Source organism: Narcine bancroftii, chromosome 3 (assembly GCF_036971445.1).
Source record: "Narcine bancroftii isolate sNarBan1 chromosome 3, sNarBan1.hap1, whole genome shotgun sequence".
NCBI classification, from domain to species: Eukaryota; Metazoa; Chordata; class Chondrichthyes; order Torpediniformes; family Narcinidae; genus Narcine; species Narcine bancroftii.
Window position 1 is genome coordinate 342009362 of NC_091471.1, and position 18602 is coordinate 342027963.

The 18602-nt window shown below is 39.8% G+C and overlaps 1 protein-coding gene across 7 annotated transcripts in view; it reads left to right on the top strand.

Moving 5' to 3' along the window:
• Positions 1-18602, top strand: part of dnah9 (dynein, axonemal, heavy chain 9) — a 380785-nt gene that overhangs the window by 181023 nt on the left and 181160 nt on the right. The gene's annotated exons all lie outside the window — the stretch shown is intronic.

Genomic DNA, 18602 nt, shown 5'->3' on the forward strand with positions numbered 1-18602 from the left:
TGGCCTAGTTGAGATTTTTAAGTCATTATTAAGCACAGGTGAGGTGCCAGAAGATTGGAAGGTGGCAAATGTTGTGCCTCTGGTCAAGAAGAGCTTCAGGCCAGTGAGTCTCACACCTGTGGTTGGTAAATTACTGGAGACTATTCTGAGAGAGAAGATGTGCATGTACTTGGATGGGCAAGACTGATTAGGGATAGTTGGCATGGGTGTCGTGTCTCACGAATCTGATTAATTTGTTGAAGATGAGACCAAGAGTGTTGAGGGAGGCAGTGCTGTCGATGTATGTATGGATTTCAGCAGGGCATTTGATTAGATTCCACTCAGTGGGCTACTCAGGAAGGTTAGATCACATAGGATCCAAGGTGAGAGAGCAGATTGGATAGAAAATTTGTTCCATATACGAAAGCAGAGAGTGATGGCAGAAGGTTGTTTTCCAGACAAGGTTCATTGCTGTTTGTCAACTGTATCAATGATTTAGATAACCATGACATCGCATGATTTGCAAGTTTGTGGATGACACTGAAGTGTCTGGTATTATAGATAGTGAAGATGGTTGACAACGATTGCAGCAGGATTTTGATGAGTTGAGTAAAGAATGGTTGATGGATTTAATACAGATGAATGTTGTATTTGGGAGGTCTAAAATGGGTAGGACCTACATGGTAAATGAAGGGAATCTGGGGAGTGTTGTAGAACAGGGATCCAGGAGTACAGGTGCATAGTATCTTGAAAGTGGAGTTACAGATAGATAGGGTGGTTTGAGTACGGAGGTTGGCTGTCATTAATTGTACAAGATGTTGATGCATTTAGCATACTGTGGTCACCGTGCTGGTCACCGTGCTGCAGGAAAGATGAGAAGAAGATTGACAAGGATGTTGCCAGGACTTGTGGGCCTGAACCACAGGAAGGTATCGAACAGGGTGGAACTTTATTCTTGGGAGCGCTGAAGGATGAGGAATGATTTCATAGAGGCAAACAAATCATGAGATGAATTGATCAGGTGAACGCAGAGGTTGTTTTTTTTTGCCCAAAAGTGGCGGAATTGTAAACCAGAGGACAGAGGTTTATTGTGAATTGTAAGAGATTTAATAGGAATCTGAAAGTTTTTTTTTGAAACACAGAGTGGTGAGTGTATGGACTGCAGGAGGAGGAGGACAAGGCAGATACTATTGCAACATTTAAAAAAGAGTTTGATCGATGCTTGATAGGATAGATATAAAGGAATATAGACCAAAAGTGGGCAGGTGGGACAAATGTGGGTTGCACATTTTGGTCAGCATGGGCATGTTGGGATGCAAGGCCTGTTTCCATGCTGTTTGACTATCTTACTGGCAAAATTGTTTTCTCTTTAAATTGTAAATAGATTTTTCTTTCCTGGCCCTGTACTACTTGAAATCTACATGAGATAAAACTTAGATCTCTGTTGTACAACACTCCCCAGATTCCCTCCATGTAGGTCCTACCCATTTTAGACCTCCTAAATACAACATTCATCTGTATTAAATCCACCAACCATTTTTTACTCAACTCATTAAAATCCTGCTCCAATTATTGTCAACCATCTTCACCATCTATAATACCAGGCAATCGAAAAATTATACAAATTCTGACATGGTCTAGCCTGCTCTTGTCCATGTCCAAAAAGATTGCAAGTGGGATTTCATTTCAATAAGAACTTCATTTCTCACACTGTGATATGTGATGTTTCTTGTTGCCACTGTTATAACCGTGTTTCTGTTCTTTATTGTATGAAATTAATTATCTTTTTTTAAAGTTTGCATTGGATTTGGAGACCCTCAACTTGCAGTGTCTACAAGCAATCAAACCAACTGTAAAGTTGGGGCAAAAATATTTTGTACAGTCTATGATATATGCATTGTGCCATTACAATAATGATACTTTACAGAAATGTCAAAAACATTTTTTTCTTGGGAAAACATTCCATGGGATGGGATAAATGGGATGTAATAATTCTCATTTGGTTTGAACTGGAGGCTTGTAAGCTTTGATAGTTTCTTTCTAACGCATCCCCATAATTGAAGGTTGAAGTTCAACATTGCAACATTTCAGCTTCCAGTAGCTCCCCTTCATATACAATTGCATGAGAAAGGAAGCCTTTAGCTTCAAGCTTTCGGATTTGACCTGAGACTGTCAATAGGCCGCAACTCTTTAGCAATTGCCGTCCAGTTCTGCAGTTAATGAGTGACCATTCATACAGCATCTGTCAAGTGTGCTCTGTTGTTTAATTAAAAAAAAATAAAATGTAATTTTTTTTTAATTTTAAAAAATTGGCAAAAGGCCAATTCGGCCCTCACATCCATGCTACCCAATTTACACCCCATTAACCTACACCCTGCTAAGTTTTTGAAGGGTGGGAGGAAACTGGAGCTCCTGGAGGAAACTCACTGGGATGACAGCAAATTCTTTACAGTCAGCGCGGAATTCGAACCCAGGCCCGGTTCCAATTTTTGGCGCTGTAAATGTGTTGCGCTAACCTCTACGTCAACCGTGCTGTCTATTCCACAAGTTCTTAACAGGCATTCAGTGGATTCAGTGACCTTGAACTCTCAGTGCAGTTGTTTCAATCTTTGGTCTGCAGATATCTGATGTTGTGTGTGTTTGTAATTGTAGCAATGCAGCAAAGACCAACTGATGTAATAAGCTTATTTTTTTAAGCAAGTTTATTTTTCTCAAATTATAAGGCTGTAAAATTGACAGCATAAAAAATTCTCAAATAATGTTCCTGGCAGAACAAAACAAAAATTGGTTGATTGGGAAGGTACTAGAGCTCATTACATCCCCTAGCCACTCATGGTGTGTGGGCTTGTTCTAAGTTGTTTGCACTCAGTAAAGGAATAATTCTGTCCCAGTGAAAGTATAAATAATAGACTAAAACTGGGTCCAAAATAATTTAGCCAGTTTACTTACTCATTTTTTATGGCATGCTGAGATTGTTCAAGATCTGAGTGGTGGATACGACGGATAGCAGTGGGAATAAGGGACTGGGAGTTTGTGAGATGGCATTGGAATCGAGAACATGTTGAGGACCAGCATTTTCAGTGAGAAATGTTTTTGAGGGTGAGGATGGAGATCAGACGGGAGTGTGGGTGGTGAAGAGCTGTCACTGTCCTCTCTGTCCAATGTGTTAGGGAAAAGTCCTTGCGCGGACGGAGAATTCACATTTTCAAACATCTGTGGCAATTAAACCTCCAAATGCAATGCCGTGCTGGAACTATCATGGAATCTCAGGAGGCCCTCCGAAAGAAATGTGCTGCAACTTCTCTACAATGCCCAGAATGAGTATCCCACTGTGGAATCACCTCAATCTCTGCACCCTGATGTGGATATTCCAAGGGTGATTGATGCTGGCTGGTGTTTGTCACATTTCCAATGTGAGAATGAACAGATCTAAATATGGTTGTGGCATTATTTCACACTGGGGAAAAGTTTTTCAGTCACACAGCACTGGAAAAAAAAAATAGAATTTCTCTAACTATTCACTGGGGTAAATATATTCAAAACCAAACTCGGGTAACATTTCTCTTTAGGTCAGACTTTTAAAGGATGTTCAATTTATTTTCGAGGAATGCTTTTTTTTTGCTTTGAACTATGATTTTTTGCATTGTCAGTTACTTTTGAGCAAGAAGGGCAGTATATATTTATGAATACACTGCAGACATAATACACTCATGCATTCCCACTCAAACCAAGTAATTATTGACTCCATCATCACTTGTCACTTCCTTGCTTGCCGAGGTGGAGAGAATTTTGCAAATGAAGCTTGCGTTCTGTATTAATTTACAAGATCTGCCTGTAGGCAGAGATGATCTGTGACACAAGCACATCGGATTTCAAGATCTGACTTTTTATATGGTTGTCTATCGAAGTATATGCTCTGTATGAACATTGAACAGTGCAGCTCAGGGACAGGACCTTTGTCCCACAAGTTGGCGCTGAACATGATGTCCAAATCAAACTAAAATTCTGTGGTTACACCTCATTCACGCCCCTTCATGTTTGTCTCTCTGGTAACCTCTGAAACACAACTTCTGCTTGCAGCACCTCACCTGTTCCAGACACTTACCACTCACTATATAAAATTTTAGCCCTGCCCCTCACCATAAATGCATGTCCTCTAGTGTGTGATGCTTTTCCCCTGGGGAAAAGAATCTGAGTCTCCACCCTACCAATGCTTCTCGTGATTTTATAAACCTATAAAAGGTTGCCTCTCAGCCTCCGATGCTCTGGGGAAAAAAAATATAACCTAAATTTGATGTTTTCTCCCCATAACTCGTATCCTATAAACCAGACAACATCCTGGTAAACCTTTCTGTACCCTTTCCAAAGCTTCTGTATCCTTTCTATAATGGGGCAAGCAAAACTACGTACAGCATTCCAAGTGTTCCAAGCCTGACCATAGTTGCAATCTGACTTCCTTATTGACCCACTCAATGAATCCACTTACTCCGACTGCCTTTCCTCTTCCCATTATCTGTAACTAAGCTATATCCTGTTGTATTCTTTGATAGCCCTGTATTCTTTCCAGAATCTTTGTATGATCTGCAAACTTAGTAACACCCCCCACCACCCCCCATCCAAGTCATTTATCTACATCATAAACAAGAGGCCCTACACCATCACATTAACCATCTGAGACTCTGATATTCATGAAACAATATTTATCTGTCTATATGAATACTTGTCCTGCATATGTATTGTTTGTCAGTATGTGTGTTATGTCTGGTTGTGTGTCAGTGTGTTTTGGACCAAGTGCTGGAGAATGCTGTTTGGCCCAGTTGTATTTGTGCAATCAGATGAGAATAAACTTGAACAGTCTCTCCAGATCGCTACTGGTTACAGGCCTCCAGCCAGAACAATAGCCATCCCACTGTTCTCTGTTTTCTGTTCACCATGGATCCCATGCATCTCCATCATCCATCACCTTTGTCACCTCCACGAAAAAGAAATCACATTGGTCAGATGTGACCTGCCACTCAGAGAGCCTTGTTGACTGACCCATTTTGCGATGCAGCTGACACAGGATACTGTGCCCTTGATTGTGAGCTGGATTCTGACTGATCCCAGATGATACTGCAGAATGTTAATTCTGCAATCGTATTCAAAAATATAATTTCAATTGAGTTCTGATAATAAGAATCCAAAAGGATTCAGAATAATTCTGAAAGTAAGAGGACACTTATTTGTGAATCAGTTTTTTTTTTGTCCTTAATGTGTCACAAAATGTGTTGTTTTGCAGCGTCAGTATTGTGCAGTACCGATGCAAAAATTGCTATAACTTATAGTTACATAAATACAATATTTAAAAATAATTAGAGCAAAATGGAGAAAAAAAAGTGAGGTAGTGTCTGTGAGTTCATTGCTGTGGATCCCTGTTCTAATTTCTGGAAGCTGTCCGGAAATGAATCTTGGAAAACTTGTTATTTCTTTTGCTGCTTACGGGTTTCTATCAGTAACTTAACAAATATAATAATATTCCCTGGCAAATGGATAGAAAACTGTTGATCTTCCTTTGGGTCTCCTTACAGACTGCTTTACAAAAAAATCCATTTGTGAAGTAAATCATGGTGCAAACTCGATCATCTTTATTGGCCTCCTTATCCATTACATTTTAAGCATTTAAATCACTTTTTTTTCCTGTTGATCTCAGTAGCTGTGAAGAAGTATTGATAGCTTTTGTTTATATCAGTTGTGCTGCTCTTCATCCTAATGTCATAAAGGGTACAAATACATTGTAAATAGTCTCAATGAATATGACAGAATGCTAAATACCCTTACTAGTTTTTCATTCTCCTTGTTCTTACAGATGTGAACAATCTCATTTTCAGTCCATTAATACTTCCATTCCAGGAGAATGTATGTACATTAAATATTCATACACTAATATCTGGAGAGTCTAAATCTGAGGTTTTGAACTCCACCTGCAATGCTTTTAAATAAATTAAATTAGAAGTCTGTCATTTCTGAAATCAGTTTGTTAAATCCTTTTCAAATTCTACGGAACCATATTTGAAAATGTTGAAATAACACCTGGAGGCACTAGTGATTGACTAGATAAAGTAAATCAATATTTCCCATTCCAACTTCTTATCTGATCTTAACTTGAAGATGTATAGAGATGCACATGACTACCTTAACTCAGTCATCCATAGTTTCAGCATCCATCCGTTCCAGCAACTATTCCACAATCACCCATCCAAGAAGCTGAATACTTTTTCTCTTTATAAAAAAATGGCTTCATGGCATTAGTTCTGAAGAAACTTCACGTTCTTGAACCTTGCCCACTTAATAAAGTGCTGTCATGTGTTCACTTTGTAGTAATGAGTTCTCTCTTTCTATATAACAAGGTTGCCTCGTTACTGAGGTTTTCTGATGTTAAAGATCAACCTTTTCCCTGAGGGACAGGGGCCTTGGCTATGATGGTACATACATATTTATTCAGGAATACCCATGGCGCACTTTTCATGGTTTTGGATATTGTTTTTTTGTATATTGGCATTTGTTTATTTGTTTGCCTTTCCAATTAAGAGGCATATTTTTTTATATAAAGGTGATGATTCCCTCTGTTACCACCTTTGAGGGCAATAGTTTACACGTTTACTCTCGCTCTCTTGATTGAGCCATGTTTTGGGATTAAGTTTCACTTTAGTAATATTTATACTGGGCTTCCTATATACTTTAGATCGAGCTCCTTGTTGGAAGAGACTTCAAATAAAGAAAACTTAACTTCTCAATTTGATGTCAAACTCCATAATATTATTTTGAAATGGAGCATGAGAGTTATCTCCAATTCACAGGCCAGAAATTACTTCTCTATCTGTAAGAGTTAAAATGTATTTCTTGCAAGCAAATTCTATTTTGTGGCTTTCAAGCAATTGTTTAATATTTTTCATCCTAGCAACAGCCATTTTGAAGGTCAAAGCTTGACTTTGTTTCTTCTATGAAATGGTAAGGGACTTAGAAATTTCCAACAACTTTTATTGACTGTAAAACCATCATTTAATCATCGTTTAACATCATCTAACAAAGTTTTTAGGGATTATAACAATGTATAGCTACTGATAATGATGGAAAACTCAACTCAAGTACAGATTTGTTTGAACGAGTCATTGGCAAAAACATTCTAATTCCTGCAAGTGATTATAAAGGAAAATAGTCACTATGCTATCTTCTCTCTTTGGCTTGGCTTTACAGACGAAGATTTATGGAGGGGTAATGTCCACGTCAGCTGCAGGCTCGTTTGTGGCTGACAAGTCCGATGCAGGACAGGCAGGCATGGTTGCAGCGGTTGCAAGGGAAAATTGGTTGGTTAGTGTTGGGTGTTGGGGTTTTCCTCCTTTGTCTTTTGTCAGTGAGGTGGGCTCTGCGGTCTTCTTCAAAGGAGGTTGCTGCCCACCGAACTGTGAGGCGCCAAGATGCAAGGTTTGAGGTGATATCAGCCCACTGGTGGTGGTCAGTGTGGCAGGCACCAAGAGATTTCTTTAGGCAGTCCTTGTACCTCTTCTTTGGTGCACCTCTGTCACGGTGGCCAGTGGAGAGCTCGCCATATTACACGATCTTGGGAAGGCGATGGTCCTCCATTCTGGAGATGTGAGCTACCCAGCGCAGTTGGATCTTCAGCAGCGTGGATTCGATGCTGTCGGCCTCTGCCATCTCGAGTACTTCGATGTTAGGGATGAAGTCGCTCCAATGAATGTTGAGGATGGAGCGGAGACAACGCTGGTGGAAGCATTCTAGGAGCGGTAGGTGATGCCGATAGAGGACCCATGATTCGGAGCCGAACAGGAGTGTGGGTATGACAACGGCTCTGTATACGCTAATCTTTGTGAGGTTTTTCAGTTGGTTGTTTTTCCAGACTCTTTTGTGTAGTCTTCCAAAGGCGCTATTTGCCTTGGCGAGTCTGTTGTCTATCTCGTTGTCGATCCTTGCATCTGATGAAATGGTGCAGCCGAGATAGGTAAACTGGTTGACCATTTTGAGTTTTGTGTGCCCGATGGAGATGTAGGGGGGCTGATGGTCATGGTGGGGAGCTGGCTGATGGAGGACCTCAGTTTTCTTCAGGCTGACTTCCAGGCCAAACATTTTGGCAGTTTCCACAAAACAGAGCTGGCTCTGAATGGGCAACTAAAGCGGCATCGTCTGCAAAGAGTGGTTCACAGACAAGTTGCTCTTGTGTCTTGGAGTGAGCTTGCAGGTGTCTCAGATTGAAGAGACTGCCATCCGTGCGGTACCGGATGTAAACAGCGTCTTCATTGTTGAGGTCTTTCATGGCTTGTTTCAGCATCATGCTGAAGAAGATTGAAAAGAGGGTTGGTGCAAGAACGCAGCCTTGCTTCACGCCATTGTTAATGGAGAAGGGTTCAGAGAGCTCATTGCTGTATCTGACCCGACCTTGTTGGTTTTCGTGCAGTTGGATAACCATGTTGAGGAACTTAGGGGGGCATCCGAGGCGCTCTAGTATTTGTTTGGCGAGGCTAGTCCACCACTACTATGCTATCTATCATCAAATAAACATATGATCCCACTATTATAATACTATTTGTGGGAGCTTTCTGTGTGCACATCAACTTTGTTACAAACTAATCAACCCCCCCATTAGTATTAACACAGGAACAACAATGGAATATCCTGTAGACAGTGATAAATCCAAAATAATAGTTTTTTATTAAACTATTAACCACATAACAACTCCCTCTTAACTCTAAACTTATTTAAATCTAAGCTTGAACCCCCTACTATCTGTAAATGTAATTGTATAAGTGTGTCTGTCCGTGTGTATTAAAGTCCCAACTATTTCAGTTTAAACGAGTCTGAAAAGTTAGTTTTAAGGACCAGTATTTTAAAGTGTGATTGAACTTGAAGATCTATTAAATTGTAGTTAAAAGTGATTATGAAACATTAAGCTCCTTTAAATTGTCGCTTAAAGCAGTAATGGAGAGTTTGTTAACACTAATTCAGTGATCTGTTTCGCTGATCTATTTTCCGAGGAAGAGATTTCTTCTTTAACTCTCACACTGGTGATCTTCAACTCCCTCTTCTTAAGAGTTCTGGAGCTTCCTTCTACGATGAGGCTGGCTTCTAATAACAAAAAGAAACAGTCAGATTTAAAGCCACTTAGAACAGCATCTCCTCCTTCTCCAGAGAATACTGTCAATCTTCTTTTCCTTCTGGTTTCTTCCTCTTCTGGCCTGAAGATGCCCTCTGCCTTTGGATACATATACCTTTTGGCTCGTATCGAATTACATCACCAATGAGGTTGATCTTAATTTTTTTTTGAAATCTTGTGACCATTTACTGTAATCTTTAATAGCTATTAGCAACAGTTTCTTGGAAATCATGTGATCTTCATATCTCTGGCTTGTCGACATCGTGACTATGAACGATCCCTTCTGTTTCAGGAGGTTCAATTATATCATTCAAATGGCTTGAAGTTTCATTTCTGTGCTCGAGGCCTTAATTGCTTTGAAGAACCACACCTGGTATTTGAGTTTCAATTAAGAAGACTTCTGTCCCATTAGACACTGTGACTCCAAACTGGCACTGTCTTTGCAAACATGTTATAAGAAATATAACTTAACATTAACCTAAATATTACTATTAACACAGATCCATTACAACTTCCATTACAACAATAACTGACCTTCAGAATTTTATTGATTGTAAAAGACCAGAATGTTATTAGATCATGGGAAACAAAAAGGCAAATGCTAGTCTTGCTTTTCTTGGATCTTAATATCCACATGTGAGACTTTAGATTTTAGATTTATTGTCAGAGTACATACATGATACCACATAAAACTCTCAGATTCTTTTTCCTGAAGGTGATGCAGAATAACCTCTTATTGGTAGTGCAAAAAAAACACAACATAGACATGTGAAAAAAAATAAAGAAATGTGAAGAAACTGCAATACAGAGAGAAAAAAAAATTAAGTGCAAAAGAGTTTTTAAATGAGTTTCCTGATTGAGTTTGTTGTTAAGAGTCTGATGGGGAAGCAACTGTTCCTGAACCTGATGGTGTGAGTCTTTCCTGGTAGCCGTGAGAACAGAGTGTGTTCTGGGTGGTGTGCATCCTTGACGGTTGCTACTGCTCTCCTACACCAGAGTTCCCTGTGGATGTTCTCGGTGGTGAGGAGGGTTTTGCCTGTGATGTTATGGTCTGTGTCCACTACCTTTTGCAGGGCTTTATGCTCAGTGATAGGGGTGTCCTCAGACCAGATCATGATGCAACCAGTATATCCTGAATTCTCGGCTCATTTGGTTAACCATCCTATTTACCTCATAGCCCAAGGTTGCTTGGTTGACTTCCCTAATTCTTAGTCAGCTGGAGAGGAGAGATATTTGTACCATCAAGAGCAGAGTGAATTATAATGTATGTCCTAAAGGGAAAGGAGACATTGACACTCAGTCCCCTTAAGTATTTATTGTTAAAGCCTGAATTTTGCTTTTGAACTTTCTAAGCTTTCACAGGTTGTACACTTTATACTAGAATGATGACAATATTTTTTTTTGTTGCCCCGTTCAAATGCTAAAATGTTTCATGGCTCCTTTTAAAACCAAAAGAAGTCCTTGAATATAATAATTACTGCTTGCATATGATTGCGCTAATAAGTGTGCACAGAATTAATCTAGTACATTATCATTAACATGTGACTTAAAATTCTGTTGTATCTAATTATAACATGAGCTTCAGACAAGATACCACAACAAATTTTGAAGCAGAAATGATGTGTTGAGAGACTTCAAAGTGATCTGGATAAAACAGGTTAGAATGAAGTCAGACAGAATGAGGTCATTCAATTAATTTCTGTCTCCTGCTTTCCTTCACAATCCTGTAAAAAAAAATTCCCCCCCCCCACCCCTTCAAGATCTGATTCAACTTATCCATTTCATTCCATAAAGCGCTTCAACTAGTTCAGCACAGGCTACATTAACTTGCTGTGTAAACATCATTTTTAAAAAAATCCTGATGCTTCTAATATTATTTATTTGGAATCTTCATCCTCTGTGTATTGACCAGCCGCAGTTGCAAATAACTCTTCTTTAACTGCCCATTGAAGCACCTCATAGTTCTGAACGTACTGTCGCATCTCTCCTGAATCTGCGCTACTCATGTCAGCACAATCCCATTTTCTCCAACTAACTACATTTCCAGGTTTCATTCAAGCACCCTGTCTTGGATAACCTCCTTAGAATACAGTGGAAACTCTTGTTTATTTATGAAACAAAGCTCTTTTTTTAGCAGCTTCCTCAACTGATTCCAAAATCTTCAAAGGCTTCTCCATGTAATTCCTCTGGTCTCTGCTTCTACACCCAATCGTTCTTCTGTTCTTCATACTTCACACCAAAACGAACTGCTTCCCACTCCTCTGTGTTAAATTTCACCCGCTAATTTACCAGCCTGAAGTCTGATGCTGTTGTCCTCACCGATGATGACATTTCTGAGCCTGAAGCCGGGGCAGGGGTGCAGTGCCGCTGGAGTGCACAGGAGCTCAGCTCCGGCACCTCAGGGGGTGCCTCCTTGTCACTGTTATTTGGTGGGCTCCAGCATCTAAAAACTTAGCACTGCATCCCTGAGTCAGGACTTTAGTGTAGAACTAAAGGGGGCAAAAATTCTGATGGTGATGTGTGGAGCACTTGACTGAACACTTTCAATTTGTAAAGCAAAGCTTTACCTTTACTCTCTTCAGTTCTTTAGAAAGTTTTGGATGCCTCTTGTCCCCTTGGCACAGGACCTGTGAGTGAATTTTTCAATCCAGATACTGGGATTTCTCACCAGGATTCAATGATCAAATACGTTGATGTGTTTGCTGGGTGTCAGCCAGTAAAGGGCTTCTGTTGAAAAGTCATTGACTGGGACAGATGCTATCTGACATACTGAGTAATTTCATCACTTTTTGGTTTTATTTTGGATTTTCACCGCATGCAGAACTTAAATCTGTGTTACTTTCAAATTGATGTCCAATAAACTACTCACTTGATTTCCTTTTTATTGTTCCTAATGCAGACAAGCAGAATGTAAAAAAAAAAGTCAATCTTTTATTGGTGTAGCTGCATTTTCTTGCATGTTGTTAGCTTTTTAATTTTCTGTGGAAGTTTTAGGATGAATATGTATTTCTGTAGTCAGGCCTTGGAACTTTTTAGACATTCCATTATTTTAATGTTTTCAGCCCGTTCTTATTATCATTCATCGAATGTCCTCAAAAGAAATGTTTGATTCTATTTCTGCTCTCTGTTCAACAAACCTTTGGGCATCCTATGATTAGTAATTAACGTTGAAATGGATCTTGCCTGCAGCAATGTTTGAAATGTTGATTCGGTTTTTTTTTAACCACAAATAGAAGGATATTCATTGTAAAGAAAGGCAGTGGTCAGACTTATTAACATTTCATATTTTTTTTAAAGTCACTTTTAATTTAATAGACACTTGAATCTTTTAACACAGTTTATTGCACAGCTGAACTATGAATATCTGCTGTCCAATTGTTTTGAAATCCCATTGGTTCCGCGCATCTGGTTCCACCTTGTGCTGATTCTACATACATGAGGATCTTGGCTTTTACATTTCCTGAGCCGGCCAGGCTTCTGGTTCTCACTAGGATCTTTGGATCTCACTAGGGCTCCTGTCCCCAGACTCCTTGGAAATTAATCGGGACTCCATTTCCCATGCTCCCTTGAAATTCAGTGGAGTCCTACCTGGAAACTCACCATCTTGAGACTCCCTATGGACCTCGTTTTCATCGATCCATTGAATCTCACTAATTTTTATGTAAAGTTCTTCTGCGCAACATTTTTTAAAAAATAGAAAGTGAATTAGGAATATATGAGAGAAATAACATCCAATTGTCTGGAAAATCTGTCAATCCCCTCCACCAAAAACTCAAGTATACAGGATAGAGAGAAATTGATAGAATTGTTGTCTCCTGCTGCTGCTAAACCAAGATTTATACTGTCATGACAAGGCAACACATCATTGATCTATCCTTGTCACTGGAGTCCCATAGTGAAAGAAGCACCATAGTGATTCAAGGAGGTGATTGCCAACACCTTCTGAAGGGTAATTATGGGTGGGCGTTAATTGTTGGCCTCGAGCCATGTATGATTAAAACGGAGGTCAAAGATGGTTAAATTAGAGCGTACAGCTCTAACGGAAGAACAGGAACTGGCAGCAATGCAAATTCCAGTGGACTCCAGTATGGTAATTAGTATCATTCCACATTTAGAGTGAAAATGATGGAGAGTATTAGATGCATGCATTTGCCAAAATAATTGAACATGTTGGTGTGATAGGGATGATGTGAGGCAGTTAATTATTGGCTGTGGGTGTTCTTATTAAAAAGATGTTTTCTTAAAATTGGTGTCTCAAAGAAAGACGTTGGTTGTTTCCATAGTAACTATGCATCGCTAGGAATGGAGAGCAAGGGTAAAAGAAAATGATTGAAGTGTGAAAATGAAAGGAGAAAAAGAACAGCGTAGAGGTGATCTGGAGAACAAAAACAGTTAACATTTTTAATCATTCAAGTGTATGTCTAAATCACTGAATTTGATTCATGCCTTTTGAAGTTGAACTTTTGTTGCACAAGTCATTTTTAAAGTGACATCACAAAATGATGTTGGATAAATCTTGGTGGAAATGAATGAGGCAACACAAATTATGTTAAACATTTTTGTTTGTTTGTAGAGTGCCTGTCCTCCATGTGTGTAATAAATTAATAAATGCTTTCATGTCAGGAACACTTGCATTTGCCTTGTTCAACATTCACATGATTTTTCTCGCTTCATGCATGCAGCAATTGTTTAAGTGACTCGATATATGATTGCTCCCAGCTCTTAATTTTCACTAAAGGTGGGCTTGGTGAACCTGTGGAATTACAACTTGGTGCTGAGAATGCAAGACCGCGATATTGCAATATGGAGTAGAAGCCAGTATAAGGTGATAACTTGCAAGTTCATGTCACTAAATAATTCATCATCTGCATGACCTTGAGCTTTGCAGCTCTTTGATTTATGGGAAAATGCTTGTCAGTTTGTTGACATTGCCTTAGGAATTCAATCGCACACTGCATGTTTTTTAAGTGCTGTGAGAATGAATTGTGGCATCAAATCGATTATTAAATGTGATCTGTATCTTGCAATGTGAATGGTATTTAATGAAACCATTAGCTCCATGGTTCTCTAAATATCCCTGTCCATAGTCGCATGGACTGCCAGACTGAGGCCACCCACAAATTGGTTCTGTCTAGGCATCTTCCAACTGGATGGCGTTACCATTTACTTCTCCAGTTTCCATTGGCCACCCCTTCCTTCCCCATGCCGACATTCCTGTAGCTCTGTCCTTCTATCTTCCCTTTTCCCTATGTCTCGTTTATCTCAGCTCTGCATTCACAGAGCCAAACACTGCCCCTCACCCCCCCAAAACCATCAGTTCTAATATTTTCCTTCTCCTGGTCTCTTCTCCATATCCAATGATCACCTTTTGTCTGTTGGTCTGTACTTCTCCCCCTGGCATTTCTTTTTTTCAGACACTGCCTGCTTTTCCCATACCTTGAAGAAGGCCTCAGGCCTGAAATATTAGTAATATATCTTTACATCCTATGGATGCTGGGAGTCCGGCTGAGTTCCTTTTATTACAATCACAGTCACTGTACACTTTTGTGTATCGCCTGATACATATTTTCTCCATGCACCCAGACCTCGCTTGATACACAGCAGAGATATTATTCACGCTTAACATCTGTGCCATCAAATTGATCCCTGCATACTTCCCCCATTGTTTGAATTCTGAGACTTTCTGATGTATCCTGTTTCTGCCTTTTCTGAGGGAGAAGATGCCCCAAAGCCCTTGCCCAAAGACTGGTGCAGGAGGGTAGAGGTGGAACAATGGAGATCTGAGCTTGGAAAGAGGGATAATTGACGATTGGGTACATAATTAGAAAGATTGCGATGTTTAGACTGGCGGGGGTGGGGGGGGGGAGTGGAATGAGGAGAGGTTAATGGTGATTGTAGGGAGCTGTTGAGGCGGGGATGTTGTTGGAGTGGGTCTAGACCTCAGAGCCTTATAATGTATATGCCTGGTAATCAGTTTTGGAATGTGGGATAAGCAAGGATTTAAGACTAGGAAGTGGAATGGAATGTCAGGTGATGGGAGTCTCAGTTGTCTAACTACATTGTCTCAGGGAGATCCGAACCTAGTCCGTAACAATAGGCACAGGAATGGGTGAGTTGGACTGCATTACATCTATAGCATCCATCTTTTATTATATTGCCCTGCCTTGCATTCCCAGCACTGGATTAGGTAGGGCATGTTGTGGAGACCCCAGTTTCTCCCCTCCCCCCCCAACCCTCACCCCATCTACTGCACTGCCGCACAGGCAGCAGTATGTTGAGAAGAGAGCATCGTTCATCCTAAAGTTCCCAATGAAAGACAATTTTCAGAATTATGTCACCTGTCATCCTGTGCCACACTTCAAAAGGGTGTAACATTTAGAATAATGTTATTCAGTGTGTGACTGCTGTGAAAGTCGTCATCAGTGAATCTCAATTAAAGGTGGACAAAAGAATCACTGAACTATATCAAACTAAAATAAGTACAGTGTTTGAACTTCAAAGCCATTTCACACATTGGTATCATTAACCCCATGGTAGTTAATATTTCTGAGGCTTCTATCATATTGCACTTCCTTACAATTAACATGAAATGTATTTGTTTTGATCACTACATGTTTTGGGATGGTTGTGGATGAACAGTGCAACTGAATTCGAGCAAAAGCTGTGTATCAGTATTACACATCTTGAATTATCATTTGAATTAAACAGTGTTAATAAAATCATAAAGTAAAACTCTGACACAAGATAATTGAATTGCAAGAAAATTAAATGAAACCTCTTTGAATTCAGAATTTGTTGTTCCGGTGATTAGAGCATTTTGGCAGAAAAATAAATTTTTGAAAGCTTAATCTGTGTTTTGTGGGAAACAGGATTTAGTACTTGGTTAGCAGTTTGTGTTGCTTCTTTGTTCAGAATAAGAATTGACATAAATAAGGTTTCCTTGCCTAAGTGATGTTAGGATTCAGTTGATAATTAAAGAAAAAAAAATGGGAGGTGCAACTGAATGGGGCCAAACTTCTGCCTTGGTGCCAGTGCTTCTGTTGGATTTTTTCAAGTTTCCTTGGGGAAGTCTGGGAGGACCATTGTTGATGCTGCTTAAGGCAGTACCTCCTGGCTATCCCAGTGCTGTGTCCGTAGACTCCCCCGTGGAGAGCCTTGGCCTCGTCAGATTTTAACAAGTTTCTCAGCTCTCAAGGTGGGAAATCTGATACCAAATCAGTGAAATCAATGAGACAAAACAGTTGCTGAGAGAATGTAAGTGGAGCTTTTTGAAATTGCTTTCATTGAACGCAGGTCATCAAAATGTATTCAGTTGATGTAAATGAATATCAGTATTTTAGTGATTATAAAAGTCAACTGATGGATTTGCATTTTAGCTGTTTTTGAATGCTTGTATGTTGCATCCAATTTCATTGCAACCTGGTGGCCTTTGTGGACTTGAGAATGCATGCTGAGTTGAGAGCAAGTATATATACTCATAAAACAGTCAGGTTGGATTATGGTTTGGTGGGACCAGGTCAGTTCAGCTCTGTGGCTTTAATTAGTCTAGATCATTTGTTTTGTAATCACCTTGTGTATCCTCTGTTCTTGATGCTTGATATTTCATCCTTAAGAGTGGCACATTGGGATTGTTGCACTTCACTTGTGAATCTGTAGGGGTCATTTAATACATCCAGTGCTCCCAAGGAGGCCTCCTCTACATCGGTAAAATTGGCTGCAGACTAGTTTAGCACTTTCACTCTGCTTCAAGAGTTAGGACCTCTCAGTGGTCAATCATTTCAATTTTACTCACTATTGCCACACTGGCATGTCTGCCCATGGCCTTGTGCACTGTCAAACCAAGGCCACTTGCAAAATGGAGAAACAATCCCTTATATTCTACCTTGCACTCTCCAATCTGACAGCATCAACATTGACCTCCCAGTCTCTCTCCTTCCCCCTCTCTCTATCTCCTTTTCTCCAGCTCACCACACCTTCCCCTCTTTCTCCTATCAGAGCTTCCCTCTCACCCTATCTGTTCTCAGCTTTTTTCTCTTCTACTCTCCTACATGCACCCACCTACGATCTCTTACCTGTAAGCCTATTCACGTCCCCTGCCTTGCCTCCTCACCTCTCCCCCATCATTTTATTCACATGCCTGTCTGTGTTTGCTTATGCCTGACAAAGGGCCAAGTTTTAAATGATTAATAACCCTTCACTTCATATGGACGCTGTGTGACCTGCTGAGTTTATTCTAGCATGTTTGTGTATTGCATGGTGGCTATTGTGTAGGCTATGGGTGGGTTTAAGGTTTACAATAGTCACATGGTGTCGGAGTTGAATTTTTATACCTGAGCAGATGTTTATCTACAAAAAACAGTGTAGGCCAAGGGCAAGTGGCCAGTTATCCCTTGGTCAGCAATAGATTTGCCCCATCGTGAACCATTCAGGTACTAAGTACTGGATCCTGTTGGATGGATTAACAATGGTCCTCACAAATGGAATTGTGTTAGCGTTTTGGTGTTGTTCAGAAAAAGTTGAGATCTCCTGATGTCATCCTCCAAAGCATTGGTTAAAGTCTCATATACAGCTTTAGTTGCCACAGGAAGGAAGTAGTAATAGGGTTCCAAGACCATAAGACATAGTGATAGAAATAGTCTATTCAGCGCATCAAGACTGCCCTACCATTTAGTCATGAGCTGATCCATTTTCCCCCTTTAAGACCAGGATGTTGCCTTGAATGAACAACAGTAATTATAAAGCGAGATTTATTCTTACATAAACATAGGGGGCTGAGGGATGGCCTTTATTGAGGTTTACAAAATTATGAGATAGACAATCAGTATCTTCCCCCCTGGGCAGGGGAGTTGAGATGAGTGGAAAGAAATTTAAAGGAAATATGTTTTCTACCTGAGATTTGGTATGAACTGCTGAGGCAGATATCATTACAATATTTAAAACATGGAAGGGAAAGAATCAGGGATGTTGGCCTAACATGGGAGATTAAGATTAGGGTAGGTAGACATGGATGATGCATAGCTCTACTGCATAATTGTATAATTCTGAAGTTGTTAGATAAATGAACAAAAATCTAGTGACAGATTGATTGAATCTGAACAAGAACAGGCACTCATTCAGCAATCCTGATTTGGAAAGCAATCGATTACATATTGACTGGTGGAACAGATAGCAGGAGGAAACAAAATGTTTTATGGCTTGATGGATTCAATCTAATTTGGATCAAGTGGAATTATTAGTGGAACATTTTAGCAGATGCAATGAATCAGAATTTATTGTCATGAACATGTCACAAAATTAATTGTTTTGCAGCCCCGTTACAAATATTGCTCTAAATCGCATTGTAAAATTAATTAATTTGTGCAAAAGGAAAGAAAGTGAGGTTTGTGTGTGTGGTTCATTCTCCATTCAGAAATCTGATGGGAGAGGGAAAAAAGCTGCTTTTGGACCACTAGGTGTACGTATTCAATCTCCTGTATCT